We start from the raw sequence: 17,351 nt of genomic DNA, 5'->3' as shown, positions 1-17,351 counted from the left end.
AGTTCTCCCTCCCTCCCTCCCTCTCCGCCGCGTCTCTCTCTTCTCCTTTCCTAGTGAAAAATCAGACAAGCCGATTCGAGAATACAGGTGATTTCAGAGTTGTCGTTATGAAGTGGCCCTGAAAATGATCACCAAGAAAGTTATCATAAACTGGGCACACCCACATTCACATTGTCTCCTGGCAGTCCCCTAACAGTGTCCGGAGTATATGTTGGTGGTCAGGCTGACCACGTGATCCCCGGGGCTGAAGTGAAAGAGCCAATCCAGAAATAAAATATGGGGAAGCAAAGGGGTGATGCGCTCTGAACGGTCAGGTTCTGTGCAGGCTTCAGTCTCTTCTTACACAGAACGCTAAGAGTACGCTTCCTGGGGGAAATATTAAACGCACTGACAGGGAAAACCAGAGACTTAGAGTCATGGACACCTGACCTCCTGCACTACCCCGCACCTCCATGGGAGCAAGCAGGCGTGCAAATGTGTAAATAAAACTGAAGACATTTCTTTGACCCAGAGATTTCACCTGTAGGGATGCATACCCATGCGTACCAGTACGGACAGACATATTTTATTTTATTTTGTTCACTTGATTGTAGAAAAAAAAAGATTGAAAAATGTTCTATGTTTATCACTGAAGAGATGGCTAAATAATAAAGGCACCGGGAAAAAGAATACCGTGTAGCCATTAAAACAGTAGCGAACATCTAAGTCTGTTTGGGTGTGGTCTCCAAAGATACATGGTTAAATGAAGAAACGATTTGTTTTCACATTACCATTTTAATGTTGAAAAGAGATACGCACCTCCTGGCATATTCATAAAATATTTCTAGGTGGATATAATGACTCATTGACAAATTTGATTGCCTCTGTAGAGAATTAAAGGATTGGATTAGAGGTCACCTCATTATTGAGGTTTCTTCACATATCTGTAGAATGGATTTAAAATAATAGTAACAACTAAATGTGAGCAGCAAATCTCACCTTTCTTTTTCTTATTTTAAAAGGGGGACGGTTCTAACATATCTCAGTTTGACGTGTTTGTGTCCGATCTCACTGGTGTCTGGGCAGTGGTATCCTGGAATGTTATTCAATATCTGTTGCAATAACAAAGTAAGCGGGGGAACTTTATAAATAAAAGTCAGCCCATAATCCTTGTTATTTGCATCTGTTTGGCTCCAAGAGGGTCCCAGAGCAGACAGCATTACAACAGTAGGAGTGTGTATGAAAACTTGAAAGGTGACATGACAAGACCTGGGGTGAGACACTGGGCAGCCAGGTTTGCTCATAATATAATAAGTTGTTTCAGAACTCTTTATGACCAGAGCAGACTCATTCTTTTCAGACAGCATTAATCCATTCAGGAGGGGAAGCCTTTGTGACCTAATTGCTGCCTCCTAGACCCCAACTCTTAAGGGTTCCTGGGGACTAAGACTTTAGTACTTGAATCTGTGGGAGCCAAACCATGGCTAACCACAGCACCTGGGAGTCAGCCTGTACCAGCTTATAAAGCTATTCTTTTTTTTTTTTTTTCAAAATTAAAAAGATAGTCATCAGCACGGTAGAAACATTTATACTTCAGAAGTCAGCAAATGTTATAGATGAACATTTTGCCTATCTCCTCACCGCTCCTGGTTTACAAGACACCACAATGCCCTTCCGGGGTCCATCTATCCAGAAGGAAACCTGACCAACCCACTTGTGCAGAGCCTTCGTGATTAAGCATGTTTTGCACTCTCTGAGGGCTGGCTTCAGTGACCCTGCCAGGACCAGGCTATCCAGGCATGTGAAATGGCAATAAACATGGGAGACCCCTAAGTAAGTGTTTCTAGCCTGAGCTTTGCCAGCACCTGCCCCTTTCTCCCACTTTATTGCTTCCTCTCCAGTAAGTCTTGGGCTCCCCAAGACTCTGCTGCTCTGGCTCCTTTGGCCTCCGCCTTATCCATCCTTGCAAGTGTGTGCATGCATGCTTACTGCATCAGATGACAGCTCTGGGCAGATGGCTCCATCTTAGCTCCTCTCCTGGGCTCCTGCCTCACCCCCAACTTTCACTTATCTCCCTATTTGACTACACACACACACACACACACACACACACACACACACACACACACACACACACTTCGTTCCACCACCAGGTATATTTGAGCGTCTGTAAGATGCCGGAAACCGGATTTAACTGCTTGCCAAGTCCTCTGTGAGTGAGCGGTGCAAAGGGGTCATGACGGCTCCACTTTCTGCTCTGCTGTCACCATGTAAAAACTAAAAACTTCCAAGAAACTGCAAGGTGGTCTCCAGGAAGATCAGAGGGAAACTCAGGTCTTCTGGATATGCCCCGCCCACCTGAGTCCAAGACCTGCAGCATCCCTGGACATCCGGCTGATAAAAACATGTCTGTGGTTTGTCATTTGTGAGAGCTCCAGGACTCAATGACTCTAGAAACTGCCTCTCACATCACAGCCTCATCCACCCACAGGGCCCTGCACAGAGCTTCCCCTGCCCACAGCCTCCTTTCAGCTCCATCATCTGTCACTTGAGGAAATTTTGCTCTCCTTGGACCATTTGTGAAATCCATTTTGCAAATTGCCATTTCTTATTTCCAGTGGACTATAAGGTAAACCTGTTTACATGGGCAGTCTAAGTGTGCACAGAACTTGACAATTTTCTCATTAGTTTGTCCCACATTACTGTTTTTGGCTAACTATTTTCACCTTGCTGGCCTTCTTCAATCTTTCATTGGCACTAGCAGGCATTTGCCTAAGAAATGAAGGCTTGATCCCCTGAGACTCACTGGGTGACTATTAGTTGTAGGTACTAGATATCTGACTTCTGTTCTGACTCCGAAACCACAGAAGGCCGGGTTCTGACACAGGTCTCCACTCTGACAGGTGGGCGAGCCCTGCCATGCTTTTGTGAGGTCTCTCAGGAATCCCAGAAATCAAGAAGTGCATACTGACAAGCTGGCGAATTGCTGCCAAATAGCCATCGAGTTCCTAGGTTTGAATTTTTAACTGTCACCTTGTAGGTGGGTGACCTGGGCCAAGTCATTTTAATCTCTCTTCTTCTTACTTCTATGGTATGGATCAATCCTATGGCCTTGCATAGTCTGGGTGCACACTGTACCCCTGAGCTATACCCACTCATGATAACTAAGTAAGGCTGTGAGCGCCACAGAGTGCTTGACACAGTCCCTGCTGTACACTGAATAGTGCCACAAGGAGGAGGCCAGACTGATGAATTACATCCTCGCTCCACCTCCCTGTTGGTCCCTGAGTTGGCTCATCTCCAAAACAGAAGTGATAAGCCATAATCGTATATCTGGCAGGCTTCGATCTGGAGAACAGAGAGGGCGTGTTTCAGACTTCCTGTGAAACTTTATGGGTTGTTGAACTTCCACTCGTCAGCTACAACTCCTCCTTCCAGACAGATGTTCTCAGCTGAGAATAATTTGTTGTTGCTTAAGCCCTGCCTGAGAGTCTGCCCTAAGCAATCATGAAATCAAATTCTATTTTAGCCACTTACACCTGCACCCCAGCTAACTTGCTGCTTGGTAATCTAAGCTAATGTAGGGGCCCTGTGATTCAGTAACCCACAGGAGGGAGCCATCTATTTGACTGACTGAAAACACATGCAATACTCCAACCTGACTGAACAAGGCTCGCTGCTAGCGTGTGGCTTCTCTGAGCGGTTCTCCGGCTCTTGGGCCATTGAGACAAATTATTCAGCTGAATCCCCCCCTGCTAAGGTACTGTCTAAACTTCATTTGGTTAAGCAAATTTGGTAGGAGCCTCATTTTCTGGAATGTTCTGCTGCAGGTATAAATATAATGCCAATAATTGCACCTGGAGTTTTCTTTTCTTTAAAAGGTTCGGAAGAAATGAAAGAATCCCTCAGAATGCCGCCTAAGGGCTTCTGATCCGGCCCGAAAGCAAATTATTTAACTGCAAAATGGGCTATGGTTCAGAGAGAAAAAAATCATTATTATTCCCATCACCAGTCAAAACGAGGAAGCTATTTCTGTGTTCTTGAGCCTAGCTCTTTGCTTGGTGCCCTTTTGGGGACACAGGCTGAGCTTGTTTGAATTAGTTTTCTAATGATGGTGGTAACTGTACACTAATAGAGCAATGATATTTCCCTTTCTTCCTATCCCCCTCTCCCTCATCCCTTGTTTCTTCCCAATCTCAGTTGTTCCCTGTCCTCTACTTTCTGTGTTGCTCTTTTACACTGTGAATAGACCAGGAGAAAAGAATTACATCCACCCAAAAGTTTACAATGTTTAGAAAGACCCATTACAAGCTTTTTTTTTTTTAAATTACTGCTTAACTCTTTAAATTCTTTGTATATTTCCGGATTTCAATAAATCCTTGTTGAGAAGTTACTGTGGTATGGTTCCTCATTAGATTTTTAGTTAGGGTACACCCCGATGGCGACTGAAGGAGACTACCTGTGTGTGGCGGCCACGAACGGGTGTCACGCGTGACTCTGCTTTCTTTCTTTGTCTGAATGATGGCAGCAGTCAAGGCGGTTTTCACTGGTGTCAACTGGACAGTGCCAATTTTACACAGGGGCTGAAGGATGCGTGCGCCTCACTAGCAGCCCTCTGTCAGAACCCTGTCCCTGAGAAGTGGCGCCCTGCTTTAGGTGGCTTTCCCTCAGGCTGGCTGGCCTGGCTTTCCAGTCCCCTCCCCCCTCCCATTTCCTTCCCCCACTCTCCCACAAGCTCCTTCCTGCCCAAATTCCCGTTCCAGTTCTCAGGACTCCATTCTCCACCAGCATCTTCTTGGTGCCATGGAGACCCAAGGCGAGGGAAGGGGACCGACTACAGAGAAACCGCACGGTTTCTGCCCTCGGAGTTTAGGAAGACCCTGGGGGGAAATCTCCTTGCAGGCATTTGGGGAAGTCAAACTGGAGGGACCCCGGGCCTTGTTTTCAGGATCTTGTGCTTTTTGGAATGGCTAGTCAGGAACCAGTTCCCCAAACTTCCAGCCTGCAGCACATCTTCCCCCTTTTCAATCTCCTGAACATCTGCCTCTCCTTCCTTGGCTCCAGGCCGGGGAGCAAAGCTGTGGGTTCTGGCTTAAAAACAGACCAGAGAGCAGAGCTCTGTTTCCTTGAACAGTGATAGGGCACCAAACACAAGCTGTCAGTGAGCACCCAGCATCTGCGTGGGTCATCTGTGGCTCCCCACTTGTGAGTCTGAGCAAATTTTGCCTGTTGTCAGTTGAGACAACACCAGCGAGTAATGGTGTTTGGATACCGTCCCCCCCCCCCCCCCCCCCCCCCCCGCCCCCGCCGCCCGCAGGCTTGTTTCCATATTTCCTCCTCTGCTTTCTCAGGGAGGCACTGGGTTCTGTCAGAATTTCAGCAGCAGAAGTTCTGAGGCAACACACACATTTGTAACTCAGCCTAAGGACCTGGCTTAAGCTAATTAACTGTGGGCCTCTCCTCTGTCTCTTCTTTTCACAGGTCTTCCTTCTCCTCCATTTCTTTCTCCATAGGAAGAAATTGCTTAGGACGCTGCAGTTCCCAGATGCACACAGCAGCCCCATAGCATAATAAAGAATATCGCTCCCTCCAAACATGTACAGAGGTGGGAGAACTTGCCTTCCGGAGAGCCCCAGGAGGATGACTGCGTCACATGGGTGTGTTTTCTGAGTCACTAGATATGATATTGCCAATTACCCTCCAAAGTCATATCCCTAATGTACGCTTCAATGAGTAAAGCACATTTTGTACACCATGGACCTGAGGCTTTGAAGGCTCATAGAATGGCTTGGACAAGGATGGCCAGAGACAGGACACTAATAACGCTTTGACAGAGACACTGATGTTACATCTCCCCAGAGAGGACGCAGCAAAGGAAGAGAAATCATATCCTTCAGTTAAAGAGTCATTTACCAGTTTCTATTGCTCGCTGGAAACTACAGCTTCTGGAATCTTCCCCCAAACTGCACAGACTGGCAGCAGAGCATTGCAGAATTTGATGGCATAGGCTCTGGCGTCAGATGGCACTGTCATCAGGCTCCAAGAACAAGTATTTACTAGCTCTTGCCTTAGGAAAGATATCTAAGCTCCACTTTTCCTCATCTGTAGGATGAAGTCCCCGATGAGCAACACCACAGTATTGTAGTAGAGATAAAGTGACAGGTGACTGTAATTATCAGGTGTCACAGTCAACTTCCTCATGGAACACTGTCTGACAATAATGGTGATCCTTCCATTCCAAGGGTGTCAAGTTGTCATCCTAAGATCTGAAGACTCCTAGCTCCATTATGACAATCCAGACCCCAGCAATCAGGGCAGTCCGCAGGAACACTCAGAACAATGAATTTCAGTGGTTGCAGAGGTATTCAGCAACGCAAGAAAGTGAAGCAAATACTGCCACGACTCTATCCCCAGGGATGCTGTACCAGACAAACCAGGATGATCATTGATCCGGACACCAGCTGTGTGCAAACAGTGATTCTACAGCCGGCAGACAACCTCACTGTCCCTCAGATTAGAAGTACCCTCATCTGGTGTTATTGCGGTAGCCTGTCCGCCTTTGAAGACAGCCCAATGAGACCTGTCACCTGGGCGAGAGGTCACAGTGTGGTGGTAGCAGAGTCCAAATGAACAATGCCTGCCTTCCTGCATCTCATTTTCAACAGAGTCCTGCGAGTTCTCCTCCTTTCCCCCTCCCTCCCGGGAAGACATTTGTCTTCAGAGGCTGGCAATGAGGCATTTGCCAGTACACCCATTCTGACATGTTTTACATATGCTCCAAGAAGCAGAGGCTAAATTACACGGGTGAGTTATTAAAAACAGCGCTCAACGCTATTATTATTTATTGCGTTTCCAATTCTCAGCAGCAGCTGATTACGCCGCTTAATCTTGTACTTTTTAAAAAAAATCTCCCACCCTGAAATGAATTCCCCCTGCAATGAATGAGCAAGGTCAGCCACACCGGGCCCCCCACCCCACCCCAAGGGAAAAAATACAGCTTAGGTTCTGGGGAGAAGTGAGTCCACCTTGGTCTCCCCAGAGCTGGCGTTCTTCACTTGAAACACAGACATTCTTCTCTACAGTGTCTCCAGGGAGAACTCCTCAAATTTGAGGTCTCATGGCCAGGGCCTACTGCCCAGTCTTTAGTTCTCCATGCAAGGTGCTCCCCTGCCTCCCAGCCTCCCTTCTCCAGCCCAGCCCCTCCCTCCCAGGCTCAGTCACCAGGGTGGTTGTTTTCTTCCAGCACTGGTCTCTGCTTTCCAAGTTTCCAACGTGGGGTCTGTCAGCTGAAGCTCTGAGGCTGCCTGGATTTTTCTCTGGGTCAGCACATTCTCCTTTCAGGATCAGCTTAGGGTTTACGTTTCCTGTGACGCCTCCCTGGTGAGGAGTACGAGGTTTCCTCCTGTTTCCAGGAAGCCCCATGCTTACGGCCCGTTGTAGAACACGACACACCGTACTTCAGTGAGTAGCCGCATGTCTCTTGTTACATGGTCAGCTGACTGAAGGCAAGATAGAGCTAAGATATTTAAGCTCCCAGCATAAATCCAAGCACAAAGGAAGTGCTTCGGGAATAAAGAAGTCCAAAACCGAAAGCAATATAGCGAAGTAGGAAGAGCAAAGCTCTTTTTTTTTTTTAATAATTGAATTTATATTTAAAATATACATGTGATTGTATGTGTGTCTGTGTCTGTATATGTGTGCATATATACAGGTGTCTGTGAGGGCTAGAAGAGGTTGTCCAATGCCCTAGAGCTGGAATTGCTGGTGCTTTTAATGTGCCTTATGTGGGTGCTGGGGTGCTGGGTGGGAACCAAACTCTAGAGTGCTCTTAACTGCTGAGCATCTCTCTGGCCTAACAGCAAAGCTTTTGAGTTAGGCATCAGTTAATTAATTAATCAACCCATCCATGCAGTGCCTATGTACTGAGCATCTATTATGAACCACACATGGTTTACTGCAAATGGCCTAGTCATGGAGACATCCATGACTCAAGTAATAGCACAGCTAGATGGCTATCGGCTGTGCCAGTTCTGTGAAGGATTGCTATACATAGTGGTGGCAGCAGTGGTGTGGATGGAACTGGTGCCAGGAGTCATTCCAGATGTCTTCCTTGAGGTGATGGTTTGAGTTAAAGAGTGGTGGATAAATAAACATTAACTAGATAAGAGGTGAGGCAAGAAGGTTCAACCAAAAGCACATGGAAAGGACCTGAGGAAGGTGGGGGTTGAAGGTGAAAAGGTGTTTAGGAGTAGATAGAGATGGAGGAGCCATGGCAACAGATAACGTTGGGGGCGGGGCCTTTGCAAGCAGGGTCGGATGTACAGAGAGCCATAGACCATGCACAGAATTTGTACTTCCGGCAGAACAAACGGGTTTTAAGCAAATCTCTGCCCCCCCCTCTCTGTGTGTTTAGAATGTCCACAAGATGGGGAACAGAGTATATGGGGACAGCACACACAGACTGGATAGTATGCAACTACAGATCGCCTCAAAAGTCTGAGCAGCAAAGTGGAGTTAGTGACTAAAGTGGAAGAGTGGGCAGTCCTCCAGAGGCCATTAGGGAGATACCTGGGCTAAGTGCCAGGCTCACAGGCCTGGCTATGCGTGGAGGAAGGTTCAGTGAGTCCAGAAGCCAGCTGCATCCAGGAAGCTCTACTTCAGAGAGGGAGAAGATCCCCTGGGCAGTACCTAGGCTCAGGCTGGCTCTGTAGCAAATAGATGTTGCCCTAGAGTAAAGAGGCAGAGAGCTAGCCCTGACCTGAAAACGCTGCCTCTACCTTCTAGAGGCAGGAAGCGGGCGCTTGCCAGTACATTCTGCCTCTAACTTCTACATTTTGGAAGAGTCAGATGCGTTCCATAGAAGACTTGATTTACTGCTTTGGGGAAACTTGGAAGTCATCTTGTTCAACTCTCCATCCATCCACGCATCATCCAATCACTACTCAAGAGGAGACAATACTGGAGGGAAGCCTGGAACCCAGTCTATTAATCCCCGATACAGCACATATTTGTCCTGGTTTTGCTCCTTCAGTTGCTGGGTTGCTGAATTGGAGGCCCAGGCAAACCCTGCCTTCGTCTCCCCTGATTTAATTGGCCCATTATTTTAAACTTTTGTAGATAAGGGAATAAAAAGTCAGTGGAATATTGTATTCATCACACTCAAATTAATATGCTTCATTACCACAAAGACAAGGAGCATAGTTGCAATATTTTCTCAAAACTTTTAATTGAACATAGCATGCGAGGGCCGGGGTGGGGTGGGGGAGCAATAGTGGAAACCACTGAGCTCAGATGCTGTTTTTCACTTTCTCAAAACATGTGCAGTGTGTGATCTGCTCATCTCATTAGTGTTAATTATGAACTAAAATAAAATGACATTTAACACTGTGCTGAGACTTTAATTAAAGCTAAGTCTTCTCACCCAGGAGCTCTCTGAAGTCCAGGATCGTTATCCCAGAGTGGTGCAGCCTTCCGCTCTGCCAGTGGGATTTCCGAACTTATGCTAGCCACGGCTACTGGAGGGATGCTCTGTCTGGCCTGCATCCGTCTATTGTCCACCCCACTGTACATCTATACATCCACCATCCTTCATCACCTGTCATTCATCCATCTGGCCATCTTTTTGTTGTTGTTGTGGGGTTTTTTTGGGGGGGGGTTGTTTGTTTTTTTGAGACAGGGTTTCTCTGTGTAGCCTTGGCTGTCCTGGACTCGCTTTGTAGACCAGGCTGGCCTCGAACTCACAGCAATCCACTTGCCTCTGCCTCCCCAGTGCTGGGATTAAAGACGTGCACCACCACACCTGGCTAGTTTTCCTTTATTCTGTTTTTTTAAAAAAAATGTATTTATTAAGTATAAGGGCATCAGATCTCATTATAGATGGTTGTGAGCCACCATGTGGTTGCTGGGAATTGAACTCAGGACCTTTGGAAGAGCAGCCAGTGCTCTTAACCGCTGTGCCATCTCTCCAGCCCCATTTTTTTTTAAGTTTTTCAAGACAGGGTTTCTCTGTGTAGCACTGGTTTTCCTGGACTCATTTTATAGACCAGGCTGGCTTTGAACCCACAGAAACCCGCCTGTCTCTGCCTCCTGAGTGCTGAGATTAAAGACATGCGCCACCACCATCTGGCATTCACCATCTTTTTAACTAATAAACTTTACAGTATTTCCAGGAGAAAGAAGCCAGTATTTTAAGTGTTACTATATTCATCAGTTTAAGTACATCATATATAACCTAAGATAGCACCAGGACACAGGGACATTCGAGCAGTGCTAGACAGTGACGGTGCATGTTATCTTATACAACACACACAGATGGCCTTGTTTAATCCTCTGGAGCGAGGGAAAATTCTTATTTATTCTACTGTGCGGGAAGGTGGGACTAAAACTAAGAGAGATTAGGCAATTCACCCTAATGCTATCAATTCCATGCTTATCTCTTTCTACAACGTGGAGCTGGGACGATGATTCTGGTTTACGTAAATCCGTTCATTCAACAAACACGATCTCTTTCCTGTGTACGAGGGCTGGCACTGAGGTCTGGGGTGAGTTAATCTCCCTCCTCATAGGTTCAGATGAGTGGGCTGCTCAACTGGATGGTAGAGCAGGTTCTGAGAAAAGGAATCAGGGTGGCCGTGGGGCTGTGATGCTGGGGTCACAAGACCCAGCTTGGGGACACAGGGAGAGTACTCCTAGGAGGGAGGACTAGTGAAATAGTTTCATCCAGAATTCCTAGTGAGTATCTAGCCTGAAAGCGTTCTAATGCTTCTTCCAGAGTCTCTGGAACCTTAAGTCGAGCCACCCAGTCACAAGCATCAGCAGAGCCCATCTGCCTAGACTCCAGGAATCAACTGGACACCCTGCCCACACAGCACGGTAAGGATGGACCCCAGCACGTAGACTGTCTACCATTGGCTGGTAGTGCTGTCTCTTTGCCCTCTCTTCCTTGACTTTGTCGGTTCCCGAGCAAGCCAAGTATGGCTTTGCACCAGTTCCCTCTCCTGCACTCCCCCAGCCCACAGTTGCTTGCTATTGGAGGAAAATAATGACTTTTGATACGCTCAGGAATGAGGAGATTTTTTTTGGGCTGACTAGGTAGTAACCCTCCGACTGTCGAGGACAGACACAGAGGCCTACACCCAGGTAAGCCATCCATTCTGTGCCAGAGTGTAGATCATCACTTGGGCCCAAGACTCTTCGCTCTCATATGGAGCTGTTTCGCTTTCCTAGCCACAGATTCTGGCACACAGAGTCTTGCCTGCCACATTAAGCCTGAACCTCAGCTATTAAATACTTGCATCTTTGAGTGTTGATAACAATATTATAATATGAACAATTTTCCTTGCTGGACCATCTTTCCCACCCTTTATCACACGCTCACGGTTAATCCTTGGAGACCAGGAAAGTCAGGTCAACTATGGCACACAAGGAAGGATGCCCACCTCTTCAGAGTCTGATGGACACTCACCAACTCTTGGCCTCTGGGGCCTGTGAGGGAGGAGAGTCCAAAAGAACCCAGTGAACAGAAAGGCCCAGAAAGGTCCACATGACTCCTCTTCTCCAACCACAGCTGCTGGGGCAGAAGGCTGGATAGCTCACCGTCCCCGGGGATGCACTTGCATTTGGCAGAGATCAAGCAGGAAAGCATGGAAAGGTTTTCTTAAGAGCCAGCAACTAGGGCCTGGAGAGATGGCTTATTGGTTAAGAGCATTGTTGCTTTTGCAGAGGACCTGGGTGCCATTCCCAACAGCACATTATAACTTTCTTTCCAGTGATCCAGTGCACTCTTCTGGCTTCTGCAGACACTGGGCACTTACAATGCACTTACATACATGCAGGCAAAACACAAATACACAGAAAGGAAGAGGGTAGGGAGTGCCTCAGGCAGAAAGACTTGAGGGAGATACCCCAAGGCGTCAATGGTGGCGGTTTCTGTCCTTAGGCTATGAGGAATATTTATTTTCATCTTTATTCCTCCACATACTTGCAAACATTTTCCGCGACAAATACGGCTCAGTTTCTTCCTTAATAAAGGAAGCAAAACAAATGGCAATCCATGATGAAAACTAACTCAGGATTGGGTCCCTCGGAATGATGACGACTCTGGGGATTCAGCAGAAAATATGTAAGAGGAGCCTAGAGCAATGTGTGGTGCAAAAGTAAGGAAGTGCTTACACACACACACACACACACACACACACACACACACACACACACACACACACACTTCTTAGTGGCAAAAGGACATAAGTGCAAACCGAAGGAGCTCTCTACAGCCTACAGTGAGATACTTCTAACAAAGAAAAATAGTATTAGATCACAACTCAAAGTGTTAATGAAAGCATCTATGAGCCCACAGCAACATGAGCAAGCTGTCCATATAGAAGACCAGCGACTTAGGTAGACACCCTCAGTGAGCTGGTAATGAAACCTCACTCCTGACTTGTGGGCTGTGCAGAACGACTTCCTTCCTGAGAGAGCTGTACAACCTGGGAGGGAGAGTTACCAGAACACACTTCCTTACCAGGGACCAAGGTCACCATCGGCAGTGGTGGGTCGATGTCAACAGTATGACCCTTCAAACAGTAGAAACGATGTCATTTGCCTCTATGTTTTCCCTCCCCAAACCTCATACTAACCAAGATGGCGATTTCAGATAAAACCCAGTGGAGGGACATTCTGCATAACAGCTACAGAATTCCTCCTGGGTCCAAGTACCAAGGCAACAAAGCAGCATAGTGGAGAACTCCCTGCATGTGTGTGTTTATTGCGGGGTTATTTACAATATGGGATCATTCCAGAGGCCCATCAATGGGGGAGGGTGGATAAAGAAGACGTAACACACGTGCATGTACGCACACGCATGTGTGCGTGCACACACACCCACGGACAGTATTAAGGCATAAAAACTGACATTTGGGGTGACGGTGGCTTGCACCCTTAGTCTCAGCAACCAGGAGGCAGAAGCAGGCAAATCTCTGTAAGTTTGAGGTCAGCCTGGTCTATAGAGCAAGTTTCCAGAACAGCCAGAGCTACATAGAGAAAAGCTGTTTAGAAGTAAAGAAAACAACAATTGGCATTTGTAACAATATGGATGGAACTAGAGGACATCATGTTAAATAAAATGAGTCAGACCCAGAAAAACAAGGATCATATATCCTTGTCTGTATCTGTCTGTGGATTATGTCTGTATGTGTCTGTATATGATGTGTGTTTTTGTCTGTGTGTGATATATGTATGTGTCTGTGTATGTGTCTGTATCTGTTTGTGTCTGATGTCTGTATTTGTCTGTGTGTGATATATGTATCTGTCTGTGTCTGATGTCTGTATGTGTCTGTATCTGATGTTTGTATCTGTATGTATTTGTCTGTGTATGATGTGTGTATGTGTCTGTGTATGTATCTGTATCTGTCTGTGTATGATGTCTGTCTGGCATATATAGCTAAAAAACTGATCCTGGTTGTAGAACAGAGGTGACAAGAAGTTGCAGAAAGTGTCAGAGAGTCAGGAGGCAGGTAGAGGGAAGGCAGATTTGATTTAACACCAGAGTACACGTTCAAACATCAGTGTGAACACATTAATGCATACAGTGCTACATGTTTGAAAAACAGATTCCTGGACATCTCAAGAAATGTACTTTGAGACAAGCAAACACAAAAGCCAAATATCTGTAGGAGGTCTCTTTAGAACTGTCAAGGTCAGAAGTGGAGCGATGGCTCAGTGGTTAAAAGCACTGGCTGCTCTGTTCTTCTGGGGACCTGGGGCTAACTCTCAGCCCCTATATGGCAGCTCACAACCATCTGTAACTCCAGTCCCAGGGGATCTTATGCCTTCTCCTGGGTTCTGTGGATACCAGACACTACTTGGTGCATAGGTACACATGCAGGCCAAACACTCTTCCACATTAAAAAGAAAAAGAGAAAATTGTCAAACCCATAAAAATGAAGGAAGGACAAAGAAACTCAGCCAAGAGATGCGTGAGGAGGCTGGACCACTGGATGTGAGGTGGTGCCTGGGACCACAGGAAGGACAGTAGGTGAAAATGAAGGCAATCTAAATTAAATATGACCTTTAGTTAATATTACAAATGTAGCAATTAAACCATCACTGTGGCAAGGCTAACCTAGGCAGGGCATGAGAGTCGGAAGATGTTCTGTAAATAGAAAAATATTTTCAAATGAAACTTATTTTGAGTCTTGCAGGGGAAGCTGAGGCACACCCCAAAGGCTTAGGCTGGTCCATCTGGCCTGCTCAGCTGCTCCACTTCCCTGAGAAAAAAACCCACATTTTTGCATAACTGGAAGGGGACAAGGTTATTGTGTCTAACTGGCTTTCCCCAAGTCCCACTGGGGTCTCCTGGCAGTTAGATTCATTAACTTGGCATTTTCTAATGATTAACACTGATCAATAACCCACCGGGTCTGGTCCTCAAATCAATTGCCCATTAATGAGAATGAAAGCACCATTTTATTATCTGAGCTCAGGACCTTTTGCAGAAAGGGCTTCTGGGGTTTGGAGCTGCCATCCTCTTCGCTGTACAGGTTAATTAAAACACGTGCTCACTCCCTCACACCACACGCCGAGACAAGGAACAAAATTAACTGTAGGAAAAGATTTCTAGGAACTGTCCACTAAAGCCCTGTGCGTTAGGGCTTGGCTCCTCGGGTGGCATTACAGAGAAGAAGTAGAGGAGCCTTTGAGAGGTGGGGTCTGATGGGAGGACCTTGAAGTGACCTTTGGCTGCAGAATCCTAATCTTCCTCAACTCTGATTGTTATTTTCCTTGTCGCTTTCTGGCCCAAGTGTAAGTGGTTTATTCTGTCACATTCCTCCCTGTGGTGTATGGTCCCAGCCCGAGGCTCCCAGTACAAGGACCACTTAACTTATGATTGGGAAGTGTAGACCTGTGAGTGTAAAACCCCTTTTATCTTTATTAGTGACTTGTCTCCTGTATTTCATTGCAGCAGTTCAGATATGGCTACTGTAGCGAATGAGTTAAGCAAACATTACTGAGGATCTACTATACCTTCAATTCACTGCTAAAGTGATGCACTCTTAGAGAGACCCATGGACCACCTTGTCTAGGAGAATCGTGTGCTCCATCATATGAGATGCTCAACGAAGGCATCTGGATAAAGATGTGCTGGGGTGGGGGTTGCTAGGTACTGGACTGGAGAAGTGCATGAGGCTTGACTCCAACCCTGTTGTCTCTGGAAGAGATGTGGACAGGGTTGGAGGAGAGCTGAGAAAGGGCTAAGAAGGGTGTGGAAACAGGATAGAGAAGAGCAAGAGTGAATCAGCTCGGTGACCTGAGAGATGTGACAGTGACAGCAATGGGACCTGGGCAGATGGGAGGGAGAGAAGAAGGTTGCACAGTAGACAGGATTTCTTAACTACACAAAGCTAGAAGCGACATCAGGAGGACTCCTGGGTACTTTGGGTGCCAGCATCTCAGTGTAGCAGTTCACTACAGCTGGGAACACTTGGAAAAGAAGCTGACTTAGAAAGTGACCTGTGGGTCAGACAATAGAGCTGTCACATTTCCTAAGGAGGAAATCCAGCATCATGTGATGTGGGAGACAGGAAGTCTGTTTTGATCTTCTAATTCTGAGAATTTACCCAACATGCAATGTCTTGCCTTCTGCAGGGGAAACTCTAGAGATGGGCTACGATCCCCACTGGCTGCACAACATACAGGCATATGAGATGGTGGGCAGGGTGAGGCAGGAGGTGTCAGCCAAAGTCCTGAAGTCAGCATCATTCAACAACTTCACTCTTCCCCTTTGGTTGATGTCGTGCCCACATGACTCTGCCCACATGACTCTGACCAGTTCAAGTTACAATGACTCAAGGTGGGACAGTTTAAAGACTAGAATTTGTTATTATTGTTGTTGTTATTATTACTACTACAGACAGAGTCCCATTCCATAGCTCAGGCAGGCCTTGAACTCATAGTGATCCTTTAGCCTTAGCCATCACCATGCATAGCTTAAAGGCTTGAATTTTAAAAGTCAAATATTCAAGTTGGGCGTGGTGGTGCACGCCTTTAATCCCAGCAAGTGAGAGTCAGAGACAGGTGGATCACTGTGAGTTGGAGGCCAGCCTGGTCTACAAAGCGAGCCCAGGATAGCCAAGAATACAGAGAAACCCTGTCTCAAACAACAACAACAACAACAACAACAAAAACAAACAAACAAACAAACAAACAAAAACCCAAACAAATATTCCAGGATTCCAATCTTGCTATGCTAGTGTCTGTGTCTGAGTTCACGTCACCCCCTGGATAATGTGGCTGGCAGCACGCTGCTGCCATGGGTCTGGAGAGGTTCAGACAGCACATGAGACAGGATGAACTTCTGAAATTCACTAGAGTGCCTTTCCTTGGTGTTTTCTCTTCAGTTGACCTTTCTGGCACCTGCAGTAGTGACTGGGCCTCAGGGGAGGACAACATTATTAGGACAAATGCCAAGAAGAGGGAAGAACACCAACTAAGACCCAGATTCTGAAGTTTAGAGCGGAGTTTGCAACCCATGTTCTTGGTTTCCAAACCAAGTCCCTGAACTGGTCAACCTGCAAGCATATGTATTAACCATAGATCTTGATAATGGTTGAGGACACATGTGACAGGCTCTCTGTCTTTGAAGGCCAGAGAAGAGGGCATGTGGGACCTATTCTCTCTAGGGCTACGGTAGGGCTTATGCATGTGGTTTTGGGACCACGGACCCCTCCCTTTCCTTTGGGATTCAAGATGTACATGCTGAATACTCTCTCCTGTGTAGTTGGGTGGTGATAATGCTCCAGTCTCTCTCCTCTGCTCAGGGACAGAAGCCTAGGCATGGTGAGAAGAGGCGGTCCTATCACTTGTATTGGAGAGGAGATGCTCCTGGCAGCTGGGGATCTTCTGTAAAGGGGTTAGAAGAGAGCGGGGTGGGGGGGAGACGACAAGCCTTCAAAGGCCTCGTCATTAAACACAGAGGGCGATGGAGGGAACGGCATTCCAACCCTGACATTGATGTGGGAGGCCATCCCTTCCCAGGGGTTCTCCCTCTACAGTGCCAGGGCATCGGTAAATTCTCTGCAGAGGAGAGAGAGTGGAAAGAAAACACTAAAAAAAAATCGCAAAAATCTCTGCACTGGCTGAGCTGATCCACGTATTCCAAAATTAAAATATCCACAGAATGGAAACCCAGGACAGAAATCAAGCTTAATTATATAAAAAAAAATTACAAGTGACTCTTGTGCACACTGTGTCAGGGGTCTGACCCATGACCTACTAGAGGACTGTGTTTGCGAAGTGCTGGCTCCTATCATTTGATGGCAGATTTGTGTCTTTTCCTGACTAGACTTCAAGTGGCAGTGAGAGCCTCTGCTGGTGGC

At 46.7% G+C, this 17,351-nt stretch overlaps 1 protein-coding gene across 4 annotated transcripts in view; it reads right to left on the bottom strand.

Annotated features, from left to right (window-relative positions):
- Positions 1-17,351, bottom strand: part of KCNIP1 (potassium voltage-gated channel interacting protein 1) — a 357,410-nt gene that overhangs the window by 53,945 nt on the left and 286,114 nt on the right. The gene's annotated exons all lie outside the window — the stretch shown is intronic.

Source organism: Acomys minous, assembly GCF_964271855.1.
Source record: "Acomys minous genome assembly, chromosome: 16".
NCBI classification, from domain to species: Eukaryota; Metazoa; Chordata; class Mammalia; order Rodentia; family Muridae; genus Acomys; species Acomys minous.
Note: the sequence above shows the minus strand (reverse complement) of the source record. Positions and strands in the feature narration are given on the sequence as shown.